Below are 5918 nucleotides of genomic sequence, written 5' to 3'. Positions count from 1 at the left end.
GTTCAGGACTCTACGTTGAACTAGAAACATTTGCTTATAATAGTGAAGGAAGATTTTTTGTTGTTAACAGTTTTATGTGCACATTGTTGGACAAAATGTTAACTTAAAAATAATTTTTATTTATTTCTTGAATCTTTCCCACTTCTATACAATGTACTTGATCATCTCCTCCCCTCTGAAATGTCTCCAGATGTTTAAAGTGCTCTACCTACAATCAGGAATGGTTAAGGTATGATAAAATACCTGTTATTCTTGCCTCAAAGTTGTTTAAAAAAAAGGATGCTGGACATTGGTTAGTCAACAGTACTTGTGGCAATTCCATGATGCAGGGGTTTGTGTTTAATTCATGTAGAATATAGAAAGTTGGTCCAAGAAAATATTGCTGATGTTATAGTGGAAGAGAGGGAAAATAATTGAGGAGTTGTACAAACAAGTAATAGAGTGAATAGAGGGGAGTCATAATTTAGTCTGGTCATCAGTGGGCTTGCATTGAGACCTGGGTGTAACTGTAAGTCCTTTTTTTTTTTTTTTTTTTTTTTTTTGGTTTTTTGAGACAGGGTTTCTCTGTGTAGCCCTGGCTGTCCTGGAACTCACTTTGTAGACCAGGCTGTCCTTGAACTCAGAAATCCTTCTGCCTCTGCCTACCAAGTACTGGGATTAAAGGTGTGCACCACCACAACCGCCCGGCTGTAAGTTCGTTTTACAACTCACTAGCTTCCCAAATAATGACATGGAGACTACATTTATTTATAATTGCTTAAGTCCTTTGCTTGCTTTTGTTCTCTACTAGCTCTTATAACCCCTGTCTGCCACATGGCTTGTTATTTCTCAGAAACTCATTCTGGCCCCTGATTCATCCTCTGTGTTGGGCTAGTGATTCTTCTGCTTCTCCCATTCTCAGAGTTTCTCTTTCCCTGGTAGTTCTTCCTGTCCTACCCTCCTAACTATTGGCCATTTCTCTCCTTGTTTAACCAATCAGAGAGTTCCTTAGGCAGGCAAGGAAGGACAGAGAAACAAACATCTTACAAAAGAGTCTCCCAAATTCTCCCCCTTTCAGTCTAATGAAAGGCTCTTTCTCTAACATCAACAAACTATATCTAACAAGAATAATTATGAAAATTATCAGATAAGTATTACATTCACAATATGCAGTCCATATGTATTTTCCAACCTCGGAGAAAGTACTACATTATCTCTTCTATCTTGCTGAGTCCAAAGTTCTGTTCCTAAATCACTTTCTATCATAACTTGTATCCATCAACTTAAAAATGTCCCTTTAAGCCCTTAAATCATTTTCTTTATTTTTATTTTATTTTTTTATTTTTTATTTTTTATTTTTTATTTTTTTTGGTTTTTTGAGACAGGGTTTCTCTGTATAGCCCTGGCTGTCCTGGAACTCACTCTGTAGACCAGGCTGGCCTCGAACTCAGAAATCCGCCTGCCTCTGCCTCCCAAGTGCTGGGATTAAAGGCGTGCGCCACCACGCCCGGCTAAATCATTTTCTTAAATCCTAAACTATCTAAGATTTTCATAAGAGTATTACTACTATCTTATCTCTAACCCTGTCAGAAACTTGAGAAGGATAAATTGTAGGCTTTGATTTTTTACAGTCTAATTTAGGGTTCTTGAACACTTCAACCTCCCTTTTAGCTCACCAAACAGAGGTAGACAGAAGATTTATAAAAAAAGGAGGTTATGGCCTTGTTTAGAAGTAGTTTCTTGGGGGCAATTCCACTCTTTGTTGTAAAGATAACAGCATTCCAGTCCAATAGCAAACCCCAAATACGAATCAGAAGAAGGAGTATGATCATGTGGAAGCTACAAGGCTCTGCTGAATTGGAAGTAGTCAGAGGAAGCATAAAGAATCAGCAGGACTACCACAAGAAATTCTTTGAAGCACTTCCTCTCAAGGAAATGAGGACCAGTATATGGCCAGCAAAGACCAGTGAAGTGTTGCATGGCTGGTGAAGACCAGCAAAGTGTTGAATATCCTGTGAAGACTGATGAAGCATTGCGTGGCTGGAGATACCAGTAAAGCACTGAATGTGTAGTGAAGACCAGCGAAGTACTGCAAGCCCAGTGAAGCCCAGTGAAGCCCAGTGAAGCCCAGTGAAGCCCAGTGAAGCCCAGTGAAGCCCAGTGAAGCCCAGTGAGGTAGAATGATGCAGGAGCATCTTCTCCCTGTCTGTGGGGTTATATTTACCTTCTTTTCAAACATCATGCATCCTCTCAAGTGTCTGTATTCAGCAAAACATCACATCCTTTCTCTTAAGACAGCTTCCAGAAAAAAAAAATAATCACAGGACACAGCTGAGCTTTAGGGAAACCAGAAACTTCCACTTCATAACTTAAACTTTCTGTTTAAGAAAATTATCATTTTCTCTAACTCTAACATTTTACACACAATAGAAATAATTATAAGAGCCATAAAGCTAGACCTTTACATCACATTTTACATAGGCATCTTATGTATATTATATCAAACAATAATCAAACAAAACAACCTTAAATTTCTGCCGAGCAAGATACAGCAACCCATGCCAAAATAAAATAAAGACAAGTAGGTTCTACTTTTTATTATTCTGGCTTCTTCTGCTGACGCTTGTCAATCTGGCAGTCTTGTGGTTTCTGCTGGATCGTGCAACATCTACTGTTTCATGTTTGATGTTTGCTATTTGACCAGAATACTAGCATTTTTACAACAAAGTGTGGAATTGCCCCAAGGAACTACTTCTAAACAGGTCCACAGCGCCCTTTTCCTAATTTTCTTTTCTTTCTCCCCTACTTCTGTTTGATGGGCTAGAAGTTGAAGTGCCTAAGAACACTAAATGCAGTAGGATGTTAAAAAAAAGTCAAAGCCTATAATAAATATTATCTGAATAAACAGGAAGTACAGAACAAGTAAATTCCAAAATTGTAGAAATGACAGAGACTGCTGCCTTCCTGGACAGTCACCCAAGACCCTTCTGTAACATAGGAGCATCTATCTTCTCCCTTCCAGCTCAGAATATCTGACAGATCTTTTCTGAAGCAGGAATTAAGAAGAACTGACCTATCTTGTCTTGCCATAGTTCAGCAGCCAGCTTCCTCTGTGTCTTGCTTGACCATAGTTTGGACAGCCTGCTGTGTGCAGTTGAGGAAAGGACAGTTTTGTACTGAGTGGCTAGCTTTGCTGCATTTGAAGCAAACTCCACTTGTAGGTTCTTAGATGCATGTAGTTTCTTTTGAAGTAGAATTGGGGAAATGCCAGGAGCTGATGTGTCTCATTTTCATGAAAAGTCTTTTGTTAAAAAATATCTTAAATGCCATGTTCTGTAGATCGCTGAAGTGTTTGAAGACCATATATTTCTCTAAATTATATATGAATAGGTAAGTATTGCTTGTTTCCAGCTATTTACTATCTACTTAACTTTGAAGACATTTATAGGAGGCTAAATAAAGCTTATTTTTGTTAGGTAATAATTGTTAGTTAAAACTAGCACCTAACATGATCACAATTTTGATCTATGAACTACTTAGCTACATGTCTTAATTATCCTAAACAGTTTGTAATAGTACCTTTCCAAAGAATTAGACCTTCACATTACATGTTTAAGTGAGTTGTATAGGTACAGTACCTTAAAGAAGAGTTGAAACATGTATACAATATGTTGTAGCAAAATATAACCTTAAATTTCTACCATTATACAAAATTCCACACCAATGTAAAATATTTGACTTATTGATGCTATTTAGTAAAAAGTAGATTCAATGATCTACCTTTTAATTCTATTATTCCTATATCCTTTTTCTTCTGTGCATCTCCTGTCCCCTCTTTCCCCTTAACATTAGATAGGAGAAAAATAAAGACAAGGGGAAAAAAAGAGAGAAAGAATCCCCTGAATCTAACCTCCATTACTTTGATTCCTCCCGATGAAGACAATTAACAACTTGCAACCTCTTTCCCTTAAGCAAATTGGAATATTTGCCAAGTCCTGTATTATTTGCTGCCCAGTTTCTGTGTAATGAGAAAGTCCAGAGCTTACCTGAAGTTCTGGATATAACAGTCTGTGAGGCTCGACCATCTTAGCTGTTTTGAAGTTGTCCTGGGTGCAAACACTGAGGCAGTCTGTGAGGCTGTATCACCTGAGCTACTTCTCTTGTCATCATTGGGGTCTGGTGATATTGCTCCTAAAATACACAAACTTTTAAACATAATATATACAAATATGTATATTTATACATATCTGCATTAACACACATATGGAATGTGTGGTGTGCACAAATCAGCTAAAGATCACTCTCTGTTTGAGCAGGAAAGGCAGCAAATGTAAGTCTGCTTGGGCTGTATCTAATGATAGTGCTCTGACTTTGATATATTGGCTAATTGGCTATATCCAGAAGAGTGCTGTTCAATTGCTCTTTGAATGAGTTTCTCAGTTGCTGACCTGTAATGACCAAATTGAATTTGATATTGGGGCCTGTTAGAAGCTCCCTAGGGTGATTCTTGATGAAAGGTTACCTTGTCTGTCCCTTACTGATCTGCATTTATTAATCTAATGCCAACTTTTGTCATACCTTCTGCATATTCGAGAAGGTTGGGGCCTTCTTTTTGGATTATCTCTAGAAATAATTGTTTCTAGGAGAGCTTTACCTATAATCCCTTTCAAAATGATCTTGCTTACCACATTTAAAACATCTGATATTAATATTTTTCTTAAAATGTTGGAGACAACTTTTCATATTTAATTTGCCTCTAATTAATCTGTCCAATATTAGCCATATTTCTAATCCATTCATCAATTAGTGCTGACCTTTCTTTTAGAGGCCTGATCACCACTTTGTATTCAGAAATAGGAGTTTTGAAGGCCAAAGGTTTAATTAATACTTGTCTAGATTCTGAATGTGATACCCTTCCACTTACAGTTGAAGTCAATCGTAAAATAATTAGTGAATGCTTCCTTTGGACCTCGTATAATTTTAGTAAAGTGTTGAAACCTTTTTTCTGTTTCTTCAACCTTGTCCCAAGTACTTAAAGCTGTTGTAGGACCCAGAGCCAACATGGCATCATCATTTTCAATCTGAATTAGTACATCAGCATCCTAATCTTCAGCTAGCAACTGATCTTCAGAAATATTGATACCGCTAGCTTTATTTCTCTGTTCTGTCTCCGTAGCTTTCTTCCACCATGATCACCATGGTAACTGAGGGCCAGCTTCTAATATTGCTTTTGTCATAACTTTCCAGTCTTGGGGGATTACTCTATTTTGAATCACCCAAGAATTGATTATCTATTTCACAAATGGTAAATGCATACTGTATGAAGTAACAACTTCTTTAAATGTTTTAAATTTAGCACATCTATGGGATGCCATCCAAATTCTTCATAACCTTGGGGTGCCTATTGTCTGCTGGTATTTGTTGTATAGTAACTGGATGAACAAAGGTTGGCTTTCTAACAACTTTTGGCTAACTTTTAATTTCATTATATACTGATGGTGTAGGCTCTGATCTTAATTTCTCTATGTCTCAGTTTTTATGTTTCTTTTTATTTATAAGTGTTTATAAATTTTCTTCTAAGACTTATATCTTGTCAATCTTCTTTTATTATTTTTCTTTTTCCTGTATCTCCAATGCTTTTTTTCTTTGAGATGGTACAGAAAGTCATTATTGCTATTATGAATTAAATATGAAATACTAGAGTGATAATAATCATAATCAGTATTAAGCCAATCTCAGTTAAGCACTTTATCTTTTCATATTCCATTTTTAAACCATCTAAATCATGGGGCCCTGATGCTCTGTGAGAAACTGTTTCTCATCTTTATGTGATTTATTCATTTTATTTTTATTTAACTGTATCATTAAGGACTTCATTTTATTACTTTTATTTGTTTATATTTCAAATGTTATCTACCTTCCCGGTCTTTGCTCTGCAG

Source organism: Mus caroli, unplaced genomic scaffold, assembly GCF_978045245.1.
Source record: "Mus caroli unplaced genomic scaffold, Mus_caroli_1 scaffold_7, whole genome shotgun sequence".
NCBI classification, from domain to species: Eukaryota; Metazoa; Chordata; class Mammalia; order Rodentia; family Muridae; genus Mus; species Mus caroli.
The sequence above is the reverse complement of the archived record's forward strand: the minus strand, read 5'-3'. Positions refer to the sequence as shown.